The sequence below is a fragment of the Giraffa tippelskirchi genome, chromosome 6 (assembly GCF_054371585.1).
Source record: "Giraffa tippelskirchi isolate mGirTip1 chromosome 6, T2T-mGirTip1v1.2.pri, whole genome shotgun sequence".
Taxonomy (NCBI): Eukaryota; Metazoa; Chordata; class Mammalia; order Artiodactyla; family Giraffidae; genus Giraffa; species Giraffa tippelskirchi.
The window spans coordinates 5974309-5988914 of NC_137280.1; the positions used below are offsets into that span (position 1 = coordinate 5974309).

At 38.6% G+C, this 14606-nt stretch overlaps 1 protein-coding gene and 1 pseudogene across 11 annotated transcripts in view; one reads left to right on the forward strand and one right to left on the reverse strand.

Annotated features, from left to right (window-relative positions):
- The window catches only part of CNBD1 (cyclic nucleotide binding domain containing 1), a 441461-nt gene that overhangs the window by 180990 nt on the left and 245865 nt on the right, over positions 1–14606 (forward strand). The window lies entirely within an intron of this gene.
- On the reverse strand, positions 1297–2031 carry LOC145509302 (ornithine decarboxylase pseudogene; annotated as a pseudogene).

Here is a 14606-nt window from a genome sequence, read left to right on the forward strand (position 1 = left end):
AGTGGCTGTTGGAGGCAAGAGGTGGGGGTGGAAGGAATGAGTGAAGGGGAATCACAAGGCTAAAAAAAAAAAAGAAAAATCAAGACTGATTCACAAGTAAATTCATAATTAAAAAAATGCATGTGTTAAAAAATGCATTATAAAAAAAGGTCAGCCTATCCAGTAATTTAAAAAGGCGAATTTAAAAGTGAGATAGTAGGGTGTCTGGATCAAGATGGCAGAGTAGGAAGATCCTGAGCTCATATTGTCCCATGGACACACAAACTGCAACCGCATATAAAACAGCCATCCCTGAGAACAGCCTGAAGACTAGCAGAACAGAGTTCCTACAACTAAGGATATAAAGACAAGGCCGCATTGGGAGGGGGAGGAGGGTCAGAGATGTGGTTGAGTCAGAATCCACACCCTAGGTGCAGTGACCCCAAAGCGGGAGGGTTAGGAAAGCTGCAGAGTTCCCCCAGGAGCGAGACCGCTAACTGACCCCATGCTGGGATCCCCACCTGGGGGAAGTTGCACTGGAAGATGAGGCCCCATAATTCTGCCTTTGAAAACCACGGGGTGTGTATTAGGGAGCCTGAGAGCTGTAGGAAGCCCAGACTCTGCTCTTGATTCATACATAAACTCCCTCCAAGTCCCAGCACAGGGGCATAGCTTGAAAAGTATTCAAATGAAGGGGAGATCCATTTGCTAATTTTAGGAAGTGAGCCAGAAAGGCAGAGATCTGGTGGGACTTTCCCCAGGGACAAAAATGCTAGCAGGCTCCTTTTTTCTGTTTGTTTTGATCAGTCCATCCGCTTAGCTGGCCTCGTGCTGGTGGGCACCTTTTTTTCACTCTCCATCAAGGTGACTAACACCACGTGCTTGGCCCCAGTGCAGGATTCCTCTGAGGACCACCCCACCCATACCACTCACACTGGCCTTGAAAGTGACTCCCACCTCCCCCACCACCTTGCAGGCCACGCTGACCAGGACCAGTGCCCCTTCAAAGTGGCTCCTGCTCCAGGGAGCCAACCTTTCTCCGCTTAGTGGGAGCCTCTGCCAGCAAGAATGTCCTTCCAGAGTAGCTCCTGGCTTCCGGAAAGCCAGCCGCTGCACCAGAGTTCCAGTCCAGGTGTTATCAGATCTTGCAGCCGGTCCAGGGGCCAGTCCTGTGCTATCAGTGCATCTGCAGCAGTAGAAGCCAGGCCTGACAGACAACCGTGTTGGGGGGCCAGTTCCTCCAGCTGCACAATAGCAGTAGTTGAGGCTAGGCCTTGGAGCCAACCCCACCCATCAGCCTGTCTGAGGCCACCATAGCTAAACCACAACACCCTCAGATCCAGGAAAGCTGCCACCAGTGTACAGCAAATACATTGAAATCAGCCAACGACCATGTCAAAGACCCAGCAGGCATCAGAGGTGGCCTGGAGGAAGGTCTCAGGATCAGGGCAGACGTTTTCCATGTGGAAGCTGACACCAATGTCATCAATACTTCACTCTTTTGCCCATTCCTAAAGAAGCCTGCTAGTTTTGACTTTGGGGCCAAATTTCACACTGAGGTGGTAGACTGCTTTGGAATCATCAGTGGCAACCCACAAAACCGGCTTTGCCTTTGGATATGCCCTGGCAACTTTTATCAGCTCAACTTCACTATCAAAAGTCATCATCTGGATTCCATTATTGGCAGCATACTTAATCTGAGACACTTGCTTATAAGAATTCACATAGATAATCCTTTCTGGAGGCACTGTGAGACTCTGCACCAATTGTATCCCAGTCATACTGGCACAGTCAAATCTTATTACAGTGGAAGCTCGTCTTCACTATGGTTCTGCTCTCATTGCACTTGACTGCACTAAAGGGGATGACCAGTGGAAGAGCTTTTAACCATCTCAATTATTTCTTTAGAATGTCTTCCCGGTATGCCACATGGAAAGCATCCTGATCATCAAAGCAAGAAATTTCATTAATTTTTTTGGTCCAGAATGTCTTTGCAGTAAAGCCTTTGTTCAGGAAATGGCAGTCAAACTGTTCACTTCCAAAGTTTTTCATAGTTGTTTGATGTCTTTCTGAAACACAGCAAAAAGTAAATCTAAAAGACTTTAAAGAAATGATTGCCAGCTTTTCACAAAAACATTTCTCCAGGAGTTTCGAGTCCCACTGAAGATGCATGTACTCTCAGTGCAATGGAGCGAGTATTCTGATAAACACAGAATTCACTGTTCATCTTAGAAGGCATGGGTACACCAGGCCGGCCCCACAGAGATGCAGGACCACAGGCTGCCCACTGCTCCATCTCTGCTCGCATCAGCTCCCCATCCAGCCGCTGGCCGCCTTGCTCCCGCCCACAGAGGGCTGCCAGCCCAAGTTGGCGCTGCAGTGCTGGCAGAGAGGTGTTGGTGGTGGACGCTGAGGAGACTGAACCTAAAGAGACTTTAAATGGACAAGAAAAGCCCATAACTGGAAATAAGAAAACAAGGAAAGAAGAATACCTCACTGATAAAAGCATATATACAGTAAAGGTAGTGGATCAACCATCTATAAATATAGCATGACATTTAGAAGTCAAACAAGTAAAATCATTTATACCTAAAATAGTTATGAGATACACAAAATAAAAAATGCAAAATAAGAAGCATTAAAGGATGGGGAGGTAGAAAGGTGCCACTTTGACAGTGCACACAGATTAAATGACCGTCAACTGGAAAGCAGATTGCTATATATATAGGTTGTTATATATGACCTTCATGGCAACCAGAAACCAAAAACCTATAACAGATGTGCAAAACGAAATGTAAACATAATACTAAAGAAAGTCATCAAATCACAACGGAAGATAAAAGGAATCAGACTACAAAGAGCAGCCTGCAGATAATGCAAGCACCGTGCTTAGTCATGTCTGACTCGGCAGCCCCATGGACTGCAGCCCGCCAGGCTCCTCTACCCATGGCATTCTCCAGGCAAGAATACTGGAGTGGGTTGCCATGCCCTCCTCTAAGGGATCTTCCCAACTCGGGGGTGAAACCCAGGTCTTTGTACTGCAAGCGGATTCTTTACCATCTTAGCTACCAGAGAAGCCCAAGAATACTGGAGTGGGTAGCCTCTCTCCTCCAGGGAAATTTCTCAAGCGAGGAATCAAACTGCCTGCATTGCAGGAAGACTCTTTACCAGCTGAGCTACCCAGGAAGCACAAATAATTACATATCTATCAACAATTGCTTTACATGTAGATGAAATAAATACTCCAATCAAAAGACATAGGGCGGATGAATGGATAAAAAACATAAGTAGCTTTTGTCATTTTGAAGTGTTTTTATACCCCAAGTAATTTTTATGCAAATAGTATTATAAAACTCATTTCCAAAATTGATTTTATATTTTTCTAAACTATGATACTGAAACACATAAATACATTGTTTATCATAGGTATAAACAACAGAAGGATGGAAAAAGCACAAAAACCTTTGTATAATACATTTTCTTCAGCTCTAGGTTTATCAAGAAACAGTGCCCATCAACACCATCTGAAAATGAAATACTTTATAAAAGGTATATGGATATGCTCCATGACTTCATTTGTAGCAGAGTGACTTTTATCATGAGGGACAAAATTGACTATGTTCTTGAATTATCAATGTATTCTTCTAGAACAATGTTGTTAACAAGTTAAAACAGTAGTGATGATGTTTTTTAAATTATTAAAAAAATGTATACTTTATCCAGTAGTCAATCTTTACATAAATCACTTTAAGTCAGAATATAAATCTGTACAGGAATCTCTGCATGGTAGAATTAGTAAGACATTGAGTCAAAGAACTAAGTTATGGGAAGACTCCTAAACTAGATGAGGCTTCATTTAAAGTTTTCTCCAAGCATAAATTTTTAACCAGAGACAATGTCTTACGACAGTTACAAAATCCAGAATGTATTATAATGGAGAGCAATATTTGATGATTGAACTATGTGGTGTATTTCTTTAATTCAAGCATCTTGTTTTTAGGAGCTGGTTTAGCTGCTCTAACAAAGAGATCCTAAAATACAGTGAATTACATAATCTAAGCTTTATTTTATTTGCTTGTGTAACAGACTAGAGAAGTTTAGGCTGGCAGGAGCCTCAGCTTCAGCAAGATATTCAGGAGCTAAGTTTGCTTTCATCATGTTACTGTGCCATCTCTCATATGTATATATATGTATATACATATATATATATGGACTTCCCTGGTGGCTCAGACAGTAAAGTGTCTTGCCTACAATGCGGGAGACCCAGGTTCAATCCCTGGGTTGGGAAGATCTACTGGAGAAGGAAATGGCAACCCACTCCAGTACTCTTGCCTGGAAAATCCCATAGACGATGAGCCTAGTAGGCTACAGCCCATGGGGTTGCAAAGAGTCGGACACGACTGAGCGACTTCACTATCATATATATATATTGTCTTAAGTGGAAAAAGATAGGGTTACCTCCATATATATCTGCAAGGAGAAATGTAAGAGTGGAAGGGGAGGGAAAACAATTTCCCCTTTATGCATGTAATCAGGAATTATCCACATCACCTTCTTTCACTAGACTTTGGCAAGAATTAACACTTGTAGACACAGTCAGTTGCAAGGGAAGCAGCTATTGGACAGCTAAAACTTGCCAGGAATTCTATTACAAAAGGTAGAAGGGGAGGCTGATAGTGACAGGCAATCTGCAATCACCCCTATGCTTTTTCATGACAATATAAGGCAGAAGGGTATCAAAAAAGGCTAGTTACATGACAAAATATACATGACCTGCTTAGCTAAAAGAAAGCATAGAGAGTATTGAGCAAACTAATAACTGAATGCACATAAAAGCAGTCTAGAATTCCAAAAATAATAAAAATAGGAATTTTAAAAATTGTTAGAAACACTTTATTGAAGAATTGGAAATTCTAAATCAGTTTCTATAGCAATGAGTGTAACTTTTTTCAGACAATGTATTGTTTTCAGGTATGCCTTATCAAGTAACTTGGCAAATCTAACTACATATCCACTTCCAAGTACAGAAAGAAAAAAAAATCGTATTATTGACACACAATAACGTTTTCATCACTTTATCCAGAACGTTGTAAAGCTCAGAATACAAAATTCAAAGTCCACAATGTGATGAAAGCACCGTTTTGTGTATGTGTGTGTGCTCAGTCATGTCTGACTCTTTGCAACTCACGGACTGCAGCCTGCCAGGCTCCACTGTCCATGGAAATTTCTAGTCAAAAATACTGCAGTTGGCTGCCACGTTTCTCTCCAGGGGATCCTTCTGACCCAGGGATCGAACATGCATCTTTTGTGACTCCTCCATTGGCAGGAGGGTTCTTTAGAACTAGCACCACCTGGGGAGCCACAGAGCAGCAGTTTATTAGATTACAAAACAGTTTCACACTTAGGTCTTGGTGGAAGTGTTGCTCTGTAAAGAGTCTCTCTATCAGTTAATTCAGATATGCTGAGTTTTCAAATACATTGCAGGGTCTTTTTATAACAAAATATTAGACACCCCCTCTCTTGATTTTTTGACCTAAAACTTTGTGTTAGTTCGTGTACAAAACATAGTGATTTTATATCCACATGCATCTAAAAATGGGAATTCCCAGGTGGCACTAGTGTTAAAGAACACATCTGCCTGTGCAGGAGACATAAGAGCCACAGGTTCAATCCCTGGGTCGGGAAGATCCCCTAGAGAAGGAAATGGCAACCCACTCCAGTATTCTTGCCTAGAGAATCCCATGGACAGAGGAGCCTGGAGAGCTACAGTCCATGGGGTCACAAAGAGTCAGACACAATTTAAGTGATGTTAGCACAGAAAATGATCATCATGATGAGCCTAGTCGTCTGTCACTACACAAAGATGTTACATAATTATTGATTATATTCTCTGCATTGTACATTTTGTATCCATGGCTCATTTATATTGTAACAAAGTTTGTACCTCTTAATCTCCCTCACTGATTGATTTCTCTCTTTCCCATACTGACCTCTCTTGACAACCACCTGTTTCTTCTGTGTATTTATGACTTTGTTTCTGTTTGCTTAGGTTTATTCATTTCTTTTGTTTTTTAGGTTGCACATAAAAGTGAAATCACATAAGATTTGCTTTTCTTTGACATTTCACTTAGGTCAATATCTTCTAGGTGCATTCATATTGTCACAAATGGCAGGATTCCATTCTTTTTATGGCTGAGTAATGTTCCATTGCTTATATATATATATATATATATATATATTTGGGCTTTCCCTGTGGCTCAGCTGATAAAGAATCCACCTGCAATGCAGGAGACCTGGCTTCCATCCCTGGGTTGGGAAGATCCCGTGGAGAAAATAAAGGTTACCCATTCCAGTATTCTGGCCTGGAGAATCCCATGGGCTGTATATAGTCCATGGGGTCTCAGAGTCAGACACAACTGAGTGATTTTCATTTCACTTCATATAAATATTTACACACAGATATATATAGAAAGGGGATTTTCAAAAAAATTTACTGCTGCTTCACTGACTACACTAAAGCCTTTGACTGTGTGGATCACAACAAACTGTGGAAAATTCTTCAAGAGATGGGAATACCAGACCACCTTACATGTCTCCTGAGAAACCTGTATACATGTCAAGAAGCAACAGTTAGAACTGGCCATGGAATAATGGACTAGTTCAAAATTGGGAAAGGAGTACGTCAAGGCTGTATATTGTCACCCTGATTATTTATATGCAAAATGTTGGATTGGATGAATCACAAGCCAAAATCAGGATTGCCAGGAGAAATATCAACAACCTCAGATATGCAGATGACAACACCACTTAAATGGTGGAAAGTGAAGAGGAGATGAAGAGACTCTTGATGAAAGTGAAAGAGGAGACTGAAAAAACTGGCTTAAAACTCAGTATTCAGAAAACTAAGATCATGGCATCTGGTCTACCAAGGTCCACATAGTCAAAGCTATGGTTCTTCCAGCACTCATGTATGGATGTGAGATTTAGACCATAAAGAAGGCTGAAAGCCAAAGAATTGATCGTTTCACACTGTGGTGCTGGAGAAGAATCTTGAGATTCCCTTGGGCAGCAAGGAAATCAAACCAGTCCATCCTAAAGGAAATCAAAACTAAATATTCTTTGGAAGAACTGATGCTGAAGCTGAAGCTCCAGTACTTTGGCCACCTGGTGTGAAGAGCAGATTCATTGGAAAAAACTGTGATGCTGGGAAAGATTGAAGGCAAGAGGAGAAAGGGGCGATAGAGGATGAGATGGTTGGGTAGAATCACCAACTCAATGAACATGAGTTTGAGCAAACTCCAGATATAGTGAAGGACAGGGAAGTCTGGTGTGATGCAGTCCATGGGGTGGCAGAGTCAGACATGACTTTGCAACTGAAAGACAACAACAACAACAATATATATATATATATATATATATATGCCACATCTTCTTTATCTATTCATTTATTGATGGGCTCTTAGGTTTTTTCTGTATCTTACAAAAAGTGCTGCAGTGAACGCAGAGATGGATATATCTTTTTAAATTAGTGTTTTCATTTTCTTCAGATAAATACCCAGAAGTGGAATTGTTGGATTAGATTGTAATTTTATTTTTAAAATTTTGAGGATGCTTCATACTGCTTTCCATAGTGGCTGTACCAATTTACATCCCCACTAAGAAGGACATGGCAACCCACTCCAGTACTCTTGCCTGGAAAATCCCATGGACAGAAAAGCCTGGTAGGCTACAGTCAGTCCATGGGGTCGCAAAGAGTCGGACACGACTGAGCACCTTCACTTTCACTAAGAGGGATATGAACATATTTACTCAGGAATAGGATTTTTTTTTCTGAGTCTAAGCTAAAGTAGATATCCCATAAAAGAAAATAAAGCAAGCAAAAACATATACTTACCATGGGAATATTAAAAAAAAAATCCTTAAACACTGACCCACATTGTAGAAATTCAATGAATATTTTAAATTAATTTTTAAAGCTTAATACTGTTCAGTATGCTAAAGTTGCAAGGAAATTTATAAATTATTTAGAAAAATTTGAGTAATCAAATTCATATAGTTAAGTTGCAGGTCTGGAAATTAAAAATTTCTGATGTTTTGTAATTTTGACTTCTTTCTCAAATTTTAATCTTGACTCATAGAAGTCCCACAATTTTAAGATTCTTTGGACAATTTTCACTAGGACTTCAATATTAATATTTAAAAAAACAATCCACATTTATATTCAAATTTCTTGATATTTTTCTACATAAGTTATTACTTACCCAAAACAGGTTGCAAACCTAAGAATCATTCTGAAATCCTGTTTCCTAGCACTCACAACTAAGAACTCACCAAAACCTGTCTGACTTTTCTTTGTAGCATTGGTTCTTATTTATGCACATTCACCTCGTTTCTTTGCTGTTATGTATGATATAATGATTGTTAAAGAATTCATATCCACACTTTTATTTCCTAACTATAACTTTCTGCACATAAAAATTCTAAGTCAAAGCTTATAAACTTGTGAAATGAAATGCATTTTTAGCCGTTGGGCGGTCACAGACAGACATGAGCTGTGGCCTTTCTTTGTGCTCTACATCCATGCCTTGAACTGAGCTCTTTTGGCATCTCCTACTCATCACAGTCAGAATAGGACTCTCAGCTTCTACTGCCCACCTGCCTCACTGTCAGTGACTCTAAAGCTGTTTATTTTCCATTTCCTTCTCTGACTGTAAGTCAGAACAAGATTCACGGAAGTGACAAAGGTAAGCATTATACTTAATAATTTCTGTCCCTTTTACACCGCATGTTGGTAAGTCTTTTTATGTTTGTCTCCAAAATACTTGGTTCTGTCTGCTTCTTTCCATTCACACTGACCTCAGTCTCTGATCAGCTTGCCGCCTGGATGCTGTGATAGCCTCTTTTGTAGGTTCTTGGTGTCTGCTACCTCCGCCTTCCAGTCTGGTGTGTACATGTCTACATAGCTGCTGAAATGCTCGTTTCAAAACACAAACTGAACTGCGTTGGCTCTCCAGTTAAATCTGTCTACTGATGTACCATTGCTCTTCTAATCAAATCTAAACTAAAACCAAAACAAAACAAAAACTAAACTCCCTAAAAAGTCCACACGTGACTTGGGGGAACTGGTCCTGCCCATTCTTCTGAAAGTCAGCACGTCTCATTGTTCTTTGGAGCTCCAGTCTCCGGTCAGCCTCTCATTGTTCTTTGGAGCTCCAGTCTCCGGTCAGCCTCTCCTTCCTTCCTCAGGATTTCTCATCTTTGCACCTGTGCTTCTTTCTTTTCTTTTCTTTTTTTAATTAGTGTGTGGTTGCTTTACAATATTGTGTTAGTTTCTGCTGGACAAGAGAAGCAGCTATATGTATACCTGTATCCTCTCCCTCTGGGGTCTCCCTCCCCAAAATCCTTTTTAGTAGTAAAAAATAAATGTTTAATGTGTTATTATATACTCTGTTGAAAAAGGAAAAATGCATTTTGTTGGGGGGTGGGTATTCAGGGCTCCTGACACTGGTTGATCACGGAAAGCTTCTCTCAGAGACAAATATTTAAGGGTAGACAGAAATATAAGGAAGAGCCAGCCATAAGTTTTTGTGACAAGAGTGATTGGAAAATCAGCTTATTTCTATTTGTGCAGTTCTTTCCCAACTTTCTTGCCGCAAAAATTTATGGGTGGCTCCTCATACTTCTGTCTACCCTTAAATATCCTTCTCTGAGAGAAGTTTCCCCTGGACAGCCAGTGTCAGGATCTCTGCATCTGCACCGCAAACATACACAGACACACACACAATATTTTTCCCTTTTCAACAGAGTATATAATTATGTATTTAATGTTTATTTTTTATTACTAAGAGAATCACACAGCCTATGCTCAGTCTATCGTTTTAAAAAAAATCTGTAAAGTCATTTTCTGAAGCTTAAATTCAGTTGCTGTTATGTGATCTTATAAAATATTTTAAATTTTTGGTAGCAGAAATAATGCATGCTCTTTGTGAAAAAATTCAGTATTACTTGGAAACATTAGGCATAAAATATATTTACCTTAAATCCCACAACTTTGATATTATCACCATTAACATTTCTGTGACCATTCATTCAAGTATGTCTTTAATGTCACATTGAAACACGTTTATGCTTTTATAAAGTGAAATCAAAACATGCATGCCTTGTATGAACATTTATTGTAAACTGTCATTTAGAAATTTGGCTTCTTTCCACATTTTCTCCTTAAATATGATTTTAAAAAAATACCAAAACATTGCTGTGTAGATATGTATATGATCAGAAAGATTTATTATTATTTTACAACATTGGGATACTATTGATGAACTTTGGATTGTTTTTCTCAATTACCTTCTATATCATGAAAATGTTGCCAGCTTTATGGTTATAGAGTTAATTCTGTGTAATGTATGTCTAGTATTTCTAACAATAATCTCCCATTTGAGAGGCATATTCTATGAACTAGGCTACAGTAATCATCCTTGTGATGTTGCTTAAGGGTGAAGTTAAAATTAAGATTTGGAAGTCTGACTTAAGAACTCATTAGCCTAATATGTCTGATGTACTGTAACATGCATTTTTCGTTTTTGAGGTAGATTATTTCAATTTATAGTTACAGCTTTTCAGTCTTGTTTTTTTTGGTGATACTTATCAGTGTACCGGGAGACAGGGCTGAGATTCAGAGGAGGTGCCAGAGCATGTGCCAAAAATCCCAGTAGCCAAGATAAAATATTTTTAATGCAAAAATTTTGAAAAATAAAAATAAATGCAAAAAATCTATGATGAACAAAATATCAAAATTTTAAATAGATGTGTTTTTTTGATTTGTTTTATGATTCTGTATTTTTATTCAGTGACAAGTACTGTTATTTTCCATCTGCTCACAGTTTCTGAACCACTGGGTGATCGGGTCCCTACTAGGTGGATTTATGAAGGTTGACAATAGTGTGTGAACAGATTGGGCAATGCAGGGTTTTATATTCACTCATGGGTTTTATTATAGACCTTTTTATTAACATTTTCCACTTGGCGCAAAATATGGGGGATATTTTGGTAAGTCTATATACAAGGGGCATTTTTTCTTTTTTTTTGCTTCTGTTTCCAATTTAGCTCCACATGACAGTGCTAGATGACAATGTTGTGATTTACTCATATAGAAAATATGATTATATTTCTTCATTATGTTCCCTTAGTCTTCAAGTATTTGAATATCTCATTCAGTAATAAGCTTAATTAAATCATGCTTGCACCCAATTCAGTCTGTCAAGAATTAAGTCAGTTTGTTAACTTGGGTTAAAACTTACTTTTTCATAATTCTGACATTAATATTTACTGCCTTTCAGTTTTAAATGAATATTCACAGTACAAGATACGGCAGATATTACTTGTTTCTTCTTCTTAATGCTGCATTCATAAACTATGAAAAAGAGAGATAACCATAAGCAGGAGTCAATTTTAAACAGCGTTATTTCTCTATTCTCATGTAGATTGGCAGGACAGAGGAAAGTGATATCTGGCTTAAGCTGTATCTGACACTGACACCATCAGTATTATCTTGAAATCTGAGGCTACTCATGTTCATTAAATAATAAGAAAACCAACTGTTTGAATTTACAGTGCTGTTATTATATGACATGAAGCAGTATAAGTGAAACTGCTTTGAAAATGTCAAAATGTTATTCAAATGTTAATTGTTCTTATTATATGTACTTATTTTTTTCCATGGAGGGAGAAGGAAACATTATAGGGATATAAAATGAAAATAAAAATGTTAAAGGGAGTACGTAAGAAGTAACTGTCATGACCCAACTTGTAATAACATGGCTAGTTCTGCTACTTCCTCAGAATATACTCTTGCTGTGAAAAAGATTTGTTCCTAAGAGCCTCACATGTTGAAAATAATTTTATGAAATCATTGTTCCAGTGGAGAGAAAGACTGAGATTTAGAGAATTTTATCCTCAAAATAATGGAGTTTTTTTTTCCTATAGGAACTTCAATATGGAATTATTTTAAATAGAAAAATTCCATAATTCTAAATCTTACCATGTCACTGAACAAAGCCAGTGTTGATAATGAAGAATATGTCCTTTCTTTTCCTAAAACCATGGTCAAAAAATTAACACAGTGCAGCTTATCATTCTTATTATACACTTTATAAAAACACAAGGCACAAAGCTTTACTACCCATAAGTCCTAACATCCTTTTTTAATCACATAGTAACCAATATTTGTGAGATAATGCAATTCATATTCCTTAATTAATTGACATTATGGTAAATAAAGTTATAAAGTCTTACACTGTAGTAGAATTGCATATATTATAAAAATAGCTTTCTAGTATACTAGAAAGAAGACAGCTCTGAGAATAATTATAACAAAAAATGGTTTGGATTTATATTGCATGAATTCAGGTAGTTCTTGAAGCAGAGACATTGCTTTGCTGACAAAGGTCCATATAGCCAAAGCTATGATTTTTTCAGTAGTCATGTACAGATGTGACAGTTGGACCATAAAGAAGGCTGAGCGCTTAAGATTTGATGCTTTCAAACTGTGGTTTGGAGAAGACTCTTGAGAGTCCCTCAGACTGCAAGGAGATCCAACCAGTCTATCCTAAAGGAAATCAGTCCTAAATAGTCATTGTAAGGACTGATGCTGAAGCTGAAACTCCAATACTTTGGCCACCTGATGCGAAGAGCTGACTCATTAGAAAAGACCCTGATGATGGGAAGAATAGAAGGTAGGTGGACAAGGGGACGGAAGAGGATGAGATGATTGGATGGCATCACCAACTCAACGGACATGTGTTTGAGAATGCTTCAGGAGATGGTGAACGACAGGGAAGCCTGGCGTGCTGCAGTCCATGGGGTCACAAAGAGTCAGACACGACTGAGTGACTGAATAACAGCAACCAGAAGGTATATAGAGAAGATATTAATGTAAGGTGGTAATGATAAATATTAAAGCAAAATTCACTTGCTTTACACAAATTGATAGTCATGAGGCTTGAAAACAATTTGGGGAATTGATTAGCAGCAGAAGTAGCTAAGGAAAATGTGAAATAATTCATTGTGCTCAGTCGCTAAGTCACATCTGACTCTTTGCAAGTCCCTGGACTATATAGCCCACCAGGCTCCTCTGTGCTTGGGATTTTCTGAACAAGAATAGTGGATTGGGCTGCCATTTTCTTCTCCAGGGGATCTTCCTGGCCCAGGGATCAAACCCACATCTCCTGTATGTCCTGCATTGGCAGGTGAATTCTTCACCACTGAGCCACCTGGGAAACCCTTCAAAATAAGTCATTTAGCCCACAAATAATATATTAAGCATCTTAGCACTGTTCATTGGCCACCTGATAGGAAGAGCCAACTTATTGGAAAAGACCTTGATGCTGGGAAAGACTGAAGGCAAGAGGAGAAGGGGACAACAGAAGATGAGATGGTGGATGATATCACTGACTCAATGCACATGAGTTTGAGCAAACTTAGGGAGATAGCGAAAGACAGGAAAGCCTGGTGTGCTGCGGTTCACCGGTCACAAAGAGTCGGAAATGACTTAGTGACTGAACAACAAATAATACAGAATGTAATAAAACCTCATTTTTATTTGCTTATAGTCTAGTGAGAGATAACTGCCAATAACAAGGAAAGAAAATACATCAATACACACATATGCATGCAATAAGGTCTCTTGCATTGAAGACAGTAGTCTTCTTTACCAGTACTGGCACCTGGGAAGACAAAATCATACAGTGTAGTATTTTTTTTTCCTCAAAGCCTAACCAAACAGATTTTCTCCATATTGTCATTTTTTATTACCAGCCTTCAAAAAGTAACATTTGTTAAAAATTAAAATATTTATATAGCTATACTTCAATAGCTATCTACAGATATGTTTATATATACTATAAACAAATATATAGTTTTGATCAAATAAATAGATATAAATTTCAATATATATTTCAGTACTTATGTATGTTTTGTCGTGGTGAAAAGGCTTGTGTAACTAATGAAACTATGAGCCATGCCTTTCAGGGCCACCCTAGATGGTTGGGTGATAGAGGAGAGTTCTGACAAAATGTGGTCCACCAGAGAGGAAATGGCAAACCACTTCAGTATTTGTGCTTGGAAAATCCCATTGATGGTATGAAAAGGGAAAAGATATGACATTGGAAGATGGCCCCCCAGGTCAGGAGATCTCCAGTATGCTACTGAGGAAGAGCAGAGGGCAATTAATAATGGCTTCAGGAAGAATAAAGCTGCTGGGTCAAAGTGAAAATGACACTCAGCTGTGGATGTGTCTAGTGGTGAAAGTAAAGTCTGATGAAGTAAAGAACAATATTGCACAGGAATCTGGAATGTTAGGTCTATGAATCAGGTGTTTTGGATGGGGTCAAGCAGGAGACAGCAAGAGTGAACATCTTAGGAATCCATGAACTGAAATGGACTGGAATGAGTGAATTTAATACTGATGACTATTATATCTACTGTGGTGTAAGGCAAGAACCCCTTAGAAGAAATAGAGTAGCCCTTATAGTCAACAAAAGAGACTGAAATGCAGTACTTAGGTGCAATCTTAATAATCTCCATTTGTTTCCAAGGCAAACCATTCAACATCACAGCAATTCAAGTCT